The sequence below is a fragment of the Mustela erminea genome, chromosome 5 (genome assembly GCF_009829155.1).
Source record: "Mustela erminea isolate mMusErm1 chromosome 5, mMusErm1.Pri, whole genome shotgun sequence".
In the NCBI taxonomy this organism is placed as follows: Eukaryota; Metazoa; Chordata; class Mammalia; order Carnivora; family Mustelidae; genus Mustela; species Mustela erminea.
The window spans coordinates 112,697,113-112,706,465 of record NC_045618.1 but is presented as its reverse complement, the minus strand read 5'-3'; the positions used below and the strand labels follow the sequence as shown (position 1 = coordinate 112,706,465).

General features: G+C 45.2%; 1 long non-coding RNA gene across 1 annotated transcript; it reads left to right on the top strand.

The window, feature by feature from the left end:
* Positions 1-338: 338 nt before the first annotated feature.
* On the top strand, positions 339-6,161 carry LOC116590020. The gene is made up of 3 exons (XR_004285489.1): positions 339-641; positions 722-1,112; positions 5,116-6,161. It is a non-coding gene; the product is annotated as an uncharacterized LOC116590020 (long non-coding RNA).
* Positions 6,162-9,353: the final 3,192 nt, after the last annotated feature.

Genomic DNA, 9,353 nt, shown 5'->3' with positions numbered 1-9,353 from the left:
CCAGCTGGTCCGCTCTCTTGGCTCATCAGTGTCCAACCCCAGTTCCTGGGAAAGTCAGACGCCTGAGTCCCTCAATCTAGAGCCCCTTCTGCTCCCACACATCCACCTTTGGTAGGTTCTGGGAAAGGAAATCGCTTTAGATCTTTGGTCAAAAGTCGTGTATTTCAAATATATTTTTATGTGGTCAAATTCTACTTTAAGCTGGCATTTATTTAACTCATTTTTTTCTAAGGGACTAAAGTCTGCTTCAAAAAGCAGAGTTAGCTGATTCTCATCTAGTGATGGTTGCTAGGAAACCATTCTATGGCAAATTGGAATCACACAAGCTCTGACTCTCCGTCTTGAGATCTTCTATAGAATTAATGTAGGCACAACTCCTTCAATGATGAATCAGCACTATCTAATGAGATCTTTTCTCTCTACTAAAGTCTTATTTAAATAATTAACTTTTATCTATAGTGTATGTCTTAGCTTCCCAGTTATTCTTCAAACTCTCAGAGAAGCCCCTTCGCATGTATGCCTTTGCATCGCCACTCCCAAATGTCTCGACACAAGAGCTTAACCAATATGCACTAATTGTATTTGAAGGGAGGTGCTCACATGGGAGAAACGCCTTCAGATTGGAAAATGAACGGTCTGAGGTAAGTTCCACTGATAATTAAACGTGTTCTCACAGCTGTTTTCTTTCTTTGACTTATATTTCTGTTTTCTGCTTTCAAAGTTGAAGTCACGCAAGGAAAAACTTGCTGGAATATTCAAGAAGTGGTGATAGGAACTGGTGCAATTTCTTTGTGAAACAGTCTAGCAATATCTGTTAAAGCTTGAAGACTCACATATGCTACAGCCCACAAGTCCATTGCTAGAGATGTAAAATTCTCACACAAGCAGCAGAAATTCAATGAGAAAGTGCACGTCAACATTTCCATCATCGTTAAAAAAAGAAAATAAATGTACATCAAAAGAAAAAAAAAGGAAGAAAAAGAAGAAGAAGGAGAAGAAGAATAGATACAGTCGGAGCTGCTCCAACAGACCACTGCGAGCCCGCTGGTGATAGTGTCCTACCATTCCCTACTACACAACATGGCGGCGCACTGGGGCATACCACAGAACAGGTAAATGAGCTGGAACTACATATGTCAACAAGGTAAATTACTGGACGAAACAAATCTATTTGCAGCGAAATGTATACCATGCAATACCATTTATATAAAGTTCAAAATACGTCAAACCAAACTATGTATGCATACATTATATAGTAAAGCATACACGAATTATTTATGGCAAGAAAATCACTAAATTCGGTACAGTAGCTACCTTTGCAGAGAGGGGAGAGGGAAGGGTCGGGGATGGCTAGACAATTTTTCTACCATGTTTTATTTATGAAAACACATATTTGAAGAAAGCATGACAAAATGTTAAGACTGAACCAAGCTGGGTGGCAAGAGCATGGATCTTACCTAAAATATACACATATCAGGTACCTGGGTGGCTCAGTGGGGTAAAGCCTCTGCCTTCGGCTCAGGTCATGATCCCAGGGTCCTGGGATTGAGCCCTGCATCGGGCTGTCTGCTCAGCGGGGAGCCTGCTTCCCCTTCCTCTCTTTCTGCCTGCCTCTCTGCCTACCTGTGATCTCTGTCTGTCAAATAAATAAATAAAATCTTTAAAAAAAAAATACACATATCAAGGGGCACCTGGGTGGCTCATTTGGTCAAGCATCAGCCTTCCACTCAAGTCATGATCCCGGGGTCCTGAGATGGAGCCCCACATTGGGGCTTCTCCCTCTGCTCCTCCCCACTGGTTTGTGCTTTCTCTCTCACTCTCTTTCTCTCAAATAAATAAATCAAATCTTAAATACATATATCAAACATTTTTAAAGAAGCACGAAGAGTTTTTCTATTATCCTCTGTGCCTTTTTAATGTTCGATACATTGCATTTTGTTTCCAGAAATTTATTTTAGGGTGACTAGAGACCTAAGATTTTTTCACTAGGGCAGGTCACCACTGCACAAAACTGGTACAGGAGAAAGTGCCAAGACATTTGGGACTCAGGGACTGTGGCTCCCCCCCAAGTTAGATGGATCCATTCAAAGTTGGATCTATATATTAGGAAATTCACACAAATCAGGTCTTTTAAATACTGGCAATAAAACAAAGAAAAGTCAGACAATGAGGCATGATTTTTTAAATATAGTAAATAATAAATCTTGGTTTTGTTTGAAGAATAGTTAATTATAAAAGCAGTGCACCACTTTGGCAGCTAGCCATGCTTGGAGAAAATGGCTCTGAAACTCTAATGAGCATAAAAATCACCTGCGGTGCTTGTTGAAATGCAGGTTCCCAATTCCCAACCCTTGCCCCAGTCCCTATCCCCCTCCTCCCAACACCAGATGCTAATCAGTACACCAGGGTTGAGACCCTGTCATTCCCACTTCTGGTCACCACCCCAGCCAGTTCTGATGTAGCTGGTCAGTGAACAGGATGACCACAGAGTAAACTAGGGTTCCCTAGGGCAGCCTACCCTACCCACGAAACAGAGGGCACTAGTGATTCTGAGTACGAGAACACAGTGCGAGCATTGCAGGTGTCATAGTAACAGTAGCAACTAAATACCTCTTTGAAAATCCACATCTATAAAATGATCACATAGAGCCCAAGACTCAGCATTCATTCATATTTATGGAATGTTATGAGCATAGTACTTCTTTTCCTTCATTGTACTCTATGGTAATTTCTTGACGCATAAACATATGTAAAATTTTACATAGATGGGCAAATATGGTCTGCTGATTCACCATCCTGGCTTTCTCCCCCTGTCCCCGCACTGAGCTTGAAATGATGGGCTGGGAGTTTTTGTTAATGTGGTCTTTTTTTGTCCTTTTCTTTGTTTTTGTTTAACCACCCACTCCCACTTTCTTCTTCCTTCCATCCATGGTAGCCACCATTTGCCCAGATAATCCATATTAACAACCTATTATATATCTCATATACTTATGGGATACAATCTTAAAAAAAAAATACACATATCAAGGGGCACCTGGGTGCCCACTTTATCCCATATACTTCTATGTTCATATGATCTTACACAGACACATATGCATACAGTTAGACATAGAATATTGACAGGTACAGATGACTCAGCATAGTAAAAGATATAGTCTCTCTCGGCCGGGAGCTTACCTTCTTTTAGGGGACACAATGCATGTATACGAAAACATCATAACAAGGCAGGGGAGGAAAGTTTACACAGGTGATACAATACTATAAATACATAATGAAAATATATAGAGAAATAGCCTATTGTCTTGTGTGCTATATGCTCATGAAAGGCAGAAAATAGAAGCTATAAGAGGTCACTGTCATTGCCTCCATGTCTAGGACCACCAGGATCAAAATTCCTTAAAATCGGAATTCTGTGTATAAAAGAGACATAACCCCCTAGGTTGACAAGGAAACGTCCCACCCTCAGAGGACAGAGCTGAGGGGAGACGTTTCCTCCCAGGGTGGAACTCCCATCCCCCAGGAGCATCTTGGGTCTGAAGCAAGGCAAAGGTCAGGCAAGCAAAGGCACTGTGTTTAACTTAACAAATGCCACGGTGATATTTGCAGGCGCAATCATGCAAATGTTATTTGCTGTGAGAAATGCATTTCCAAAACAGATGCTTCCCACCATCTATCCACTTGGCTGCCTTGAAATGAAGCAATTCCTTTCTCAGTCTCCCAGGAGGGTGCGAGTATGTCGGGGGTCTGGGATGGAGACTCGGCAGCCAGCTTAAAGGAACAGCTAAAATCCTCCTTTTGGCTGGCAAAGTGGGCTTCTGCCTTGGACATGGCAGAGCGTGAATCTTCAGGCTCTGAAGGGCACAAGTCAATCCCCACCATCCAGGGTTTCCCTGGGTCCTGACTGAGAAGGGAAGTGAGGCTTTGGGTAGAAAATGACTGCCCTAGTGAACCCAGAACTAGAGCTTAATGCGAGCAGTGAGGGACCAAAAAGACTAGAAAGTAAATGGTACAGAGACCGACAAACCAGCAAGACTCCAATCAGCAAGCAGCTCGGATCCACAGGGCGAAAAGTAGACTGCTTTCTAGACAATGGCTCTCCGTTCTCCTTGTGTACTATACTGGGCAACTTCATTTTCCTTGGGTGGCTTTATTTTGGAAAATCCTCTTGGCAGAACAGGAATGTAGGGTCACAGGGGGCTCCCCAGTCCTTGACTGGCCCAGGTATCAAATGGAAAAATAAAGAGGTCTGCTAGGCAAAGAAACCTACACCATGACTCTTGCCATCTCCAAGCTTAGCCCCGTGCCCCTACTTGATGGGGATAGTACGAACTCCCTCATACCCTCTGAGAAATAGTTGCTGTAGTCCTATCAAAGAAGGCGATATAATTGAAAAGCCACTGCACTGGGCTACCTAGAGAGGTAGCTCATAGCACAGTGAGAAGGAAATGAGACATCAGGAAGGCACACGTTCCAGATCCACCACCTGCCTGTTGGGTGACTCCAGGTGAGTCTTTGTTCCTTGCCTGTAAGAGGAGGATATTAACATTGTCCTGCTCACCTCCCTAACTGATGTGAAGATCATGCGTGGTGATAGCCACTAGAGCATTTTGAAATAGTAAATGTTGTAAAATGATAAGGTCTTTAAGGCACTGTATCAAACCTTCTGCTGCAAGGAGCCTACAGTGAGGCCTTGGCAGAGATAGGTAACACAGGAGCATCTAGTGAAGACACCAAGGCAGCACCTAATTACCTGGGATGTGGGGTGGAAAACAAAGGGCCACTGTTGTTCAGAGAAGCCGGTGGCAACTGGTCTACAAGATAGGATTTTAGAGAGAGGTTGGGAGTGAAGACAGTCCTTAAGAATTTAAATAACTGGACAGTTAAAGAACCCAGGGAAACATAAATCATCTGGATGGCTTTGCCAGTGAGTAGAAAAAAGTCACCTGCACCCTTAAGTGGAGGGGTAGGTCTAGGAAGCTGAGCCCAACTACCCCCCCACTAAAGGGCCTCTAGGTGTCCTCTGCTGACCCTCAACCCCCACCTCCTTTTGAGGGGAGAGATAATGAACCACAAAGAGCCCTTCAACCTTTCATGCCCTTGTACTTCCTTCACCAGGTTTTTCATACAAATGTTGTGAAAGATGTTCTACAATTAAAAGAAAAAATAATTGAGCAGTAATTCAATCTCCTCCACGCTGCGTATAAGAATGTGGGGTGTAAATGACAAGTGCATGTGAGTATCTTTTCCTTCCATATTAGTTATTCAAAATATAGATTGCTGCCAACAAACTTTTCATATTAGCATAAGAAAACCAGTGTTACCATGCCAAGCTAATGAAGTAATTCTCACCAAAAGGCAAAGAGACCTGAATTTTTGTTAGCATAGACATTATTATCTGCGTAAATGTACAATTTCCGAGAGACTATCTGAAAAACTGAAAATACTGAAAGGTTGCAAATATCTCTGATCTGACCTGGAAGTCCAGATCTCTAGGTCAGCAATCACTTTTCTAGAAGGTAAATTATAATATCAGTCTGTCAACAACAGAGAGGTTAAAAAAAATATTGCCTGAACTATCTTTATGCATGAGGCAAACCCGATGCTCAGAAGCGGCGTGAAGGCGACCTGAAGAGAAATCTGTGTCAAAGATGTTCATCTTGGGTCCTATTCCTACTTCCAAAGTGCTTGCTTCACAGTCCAGCCCCCTGTGCCAGTCAGCCAGGAAAGTTTCTTCTGAAGGGGTCTCAGTGGTGTCCACTCAGTGGCTTGGAGCTCCTCATTACGAAGTAGCCAGGACACGTGCCCCTCAGTCGTCGGGAACTGTTGGATGTCCTCTCCTGGCCATCAGCCCTGACACCCGACTTCCTCCCACACTCTGTAGCCAGGCGTCTCAAGTACCTCTCCATCCCAGCCCCTGGCAGAAATATATGCTGAGCTTCCTCCAGGCCAAGAAGCAAAACAGATGGACTGGACTCACTGCTCTACTCACTAGTCCACGCTGGTGGGCCCACTAGCGTGTCTAGTCCACTCGCTCCTTGGGCTGACTCCCTGGGAGCTGAGCTGGACCTGACGCTCCATTTTCCTACCTCAGAATCCACTTCTCTTTCCATTTCTTCTTTGGAAGACAGGAATTTTAAGGTCTTGGTATAAAATAAAATGAATTTCAGAAATTCTATCATCGTTTTCTTAGAATGTGGGGTTTTCTGTATCAGATTATTTTATTTTTGAGTCATCTCTACACCCAGCGTGGGGCTCAAACTCACAACCCTGAGATCAAGAGTCACATGGTCCACCAACTGAGCCAGCCACATGCCCCTTAAAGCTGTGTTGCAATGACAGAAGGTTTGGGATCTTAAGGGGGAATGTTGGGAAATAAAAACTGGAGAATGATAATATATTGGAATATCACCAACACAGATCAAAAAAGAAGATACTTGGAATTCCAAAAACGAGTACCAGCAAAACGGGCAAAAAGATCCCCAGAGAAGAGAAGAGTTATTCCCTGATAGAAATATCTCTTGAGCAATGTGCCTATCTGCCTGGTGGTTTCCCAAATAGACCATCCGCCAGGAGGGATGACCAGATAGCTGGTGTGTGTCACCCTGTGCACTAGCATTTGCATGCTAATGTCTTGAGTTCTCTTTGAGATCAGTAGAAATTTTTCTCTCAGGCTCAGTTCCCCTAAATAACCTATAGCAGACTTTTAATCCACAGCACCAAGACCCAGACCTGGGACTGAAGGTCCCATGAGGTGCAAACCCACCTCAAAGGTGGGGCCAGAACAAGACTTCAGCAGCTGTCCTTGGTGCCCCTTGTCTGCATTGGGGCGTCATTACCCTGAGGACCCCAGAGAAGGGCAGTAGAGTGCAATGGGTAAGGCGTGGGCTTTTGCGTCAGAGCCTGGCACTGCTGTGTGCCCAGGGCAAGTAGTTTAGCCTCTCTTAGTCTGTGTCCTCATCTACAAAGTGTTGGCGGTGATAATAATAATAAGACCTACTTCAGAGGGTCATCGTGAGGATTAAATGGTGCTTAGCACAGCAGCTGGCACATTGTAAGCGCTCCATAAATGTTAGCTGTTGCTATTAATACCCAGCAGGCTTCCGCTGTGTTGGTTTGGCAAGGACACTGCCCTGGGCTTTGCAGGACTCAAAGACCGTTTTCCCTTATTGTTCTGTCTCTTGGCACTCTGACAGAGACTCCAAAGCCCCCTGCGATGTCACTCTATTGGACTCTACAAAACAGGATCAGAGGACATCCTGCCTGCGCAGTTGTCTTAAGCCCAGGCCACCGGCCCGTGGACCAGCCTATTGGTCTGGGGGCCACGGGCTCAAACTTCAATCTCCTATAAATGGCAACAGATCAGGAAGCAAAACCAGTGCACCCGTCATCACTGTGGTTCTTCCAAGAGAAGGAAACCCTTTGATGGCCAAGGGGAAGCCCTTGATTCGAAACTCTATTGTGGTCAAATCCCAGGGTGCTGGAGTGTCATCAGCGTCACACAGCGGAGACAGAAGATCTGACCAGAAAGCAAACGGGATGAGGGACCGGCCCGGCCCGTCCCGGAGGAGATTCGGGCTGGAAAACACTGATTTAGTAGCATTCACAACACTGGTTTAAGGAAGGTTTTTGGAGACATCCGAGGTGGCTCTGACTCCAGAGGCCCCTGAGCATTGTTTCAAGTTGTTTTCGGGAAGCTTCCAGAGCAGTCATGAATTATTTTGTTGCAAAATCCAGGAAAAGCTGGAGAGCTAGATTTCCTAGGAAAACAGGACTCATTCTGTGGAAAAGCCGGAAAGAGATGACCTAAGAGCACGCAGATTAATTGGAAAGGAGCTTACAGATGATTTGTATTTTACAGATGAGGAAACTAAGACTAAGAAAGACAGGGTGTTTCCCCAGTTCCTAGCCTGTCAGAGGCAGACATGAATTCATAATAGAACTAATACAGCAGCTAGTGGTTACCACATTTCAGGCATTCAGGGCCTCACAGGGACCTTGAGCCCATTATTTAACCTCTCTGGGCCTCAGTTTCCCCGTGTGTGAAATGGGAATAATAATAGTGTTTACCTCAACTTTATCGGATCATTGTGAGGATGAAATGAGCTCTCCTTGAGTGGATCTTAGCCTGGTAAGCTCAGCCTATGTTAATTCTTACTAGTACGATTATCATGAAAATGAGGATCCCTGTCACGGGTTTAGGTAGACATCTGGGAGGAGTGAAGGAGTGGTAGTCTCTGGGAGAAAGGCAAACTGCTTCAAATACTTTAAGCTACTTAAAATACAAAGACAATGCTCTCCCCAGCCAAAATAAGCGGAGGGCAGCAATATAACCCGTCATGAAATGGGACTCAAGCCACTGCGGGCAGAGAAGTCCCTCCCGGCCACTGGGATCCAGAGAGCACTAAGGAGATGGCAGTGGTGAGGAAGGCCAGGCTAGACCCGAAGACAGGAGCTCGAGAAGGAAGGGGCAACAACAGTGACCCAGGGGAGGACCGGCAGGGATGGGGCATCTACAGAGTCCTGGGGCCAGAGGATGGAATTTCCTGCTGGGGAAGTTCCCACAGGACAGAGCACAAGACTCTGGATGGTGAGTGCTATGAAAAAAAACAGCCAAGGGGCCCTGGGTGGCTCGGTTGGGCAAGCGCCAGACTGGATTTTGGTTCAGGTCAGGGAGGATCCAACCCCACACTCAGCAGGAAGTCTGCTTGGGATTCTCTCTCTCTCCCTCTGCCCCTCCCCACACCACCTCCCAACACACAGCCGGGTGCACTCTCTCTCTCTCCCTCTCTCTCAAATAAATCTTAAAAAAAAAAAAAAAAAAAAGATGGCCAAGAACATTTTAAAGAAATTTTTGTTTTAAAGCAAATGGAGGCAATAGATATAGTTTACCTTTGTCTGTACTGTTACTTCATTTCTTAAAGCATTTTTTCCCACCAGACACCTCCGCAGCAGAATTTTTAATTTATTTTTGTTTGTTTATTGGGGGGGTGCAGAGGAAGAGAGAGAGAGAATCTCGAGCCGACTCCCCGCTGAGCGTGGGGCTGGATCCTGCACTGAGATCACGACCTGAGTGGGAATCGGGAGCTGAATGTGAACCCACTGAGCCACGCAGGTGCCCCCAGGATTATATTTTGCTTCAGCAGCCTGCTTTGGGATCCAACGAGATGCTTAAACCAGGTAAATACTGGGGGAGGGTCAAGGGGTCCCTGAGCACATACAAGTAGGGTCCCAAGCATTCCTCATCTATGGTCTGGGAGCTGCAGGTTTTTGGGGTAAGCCTCATGGGGGCCCCCATTTCAGTCCCCAGGCTGAAGAGGACGCTCTAGTAAGAGATCAGCAAGTCCCTTGTGGCA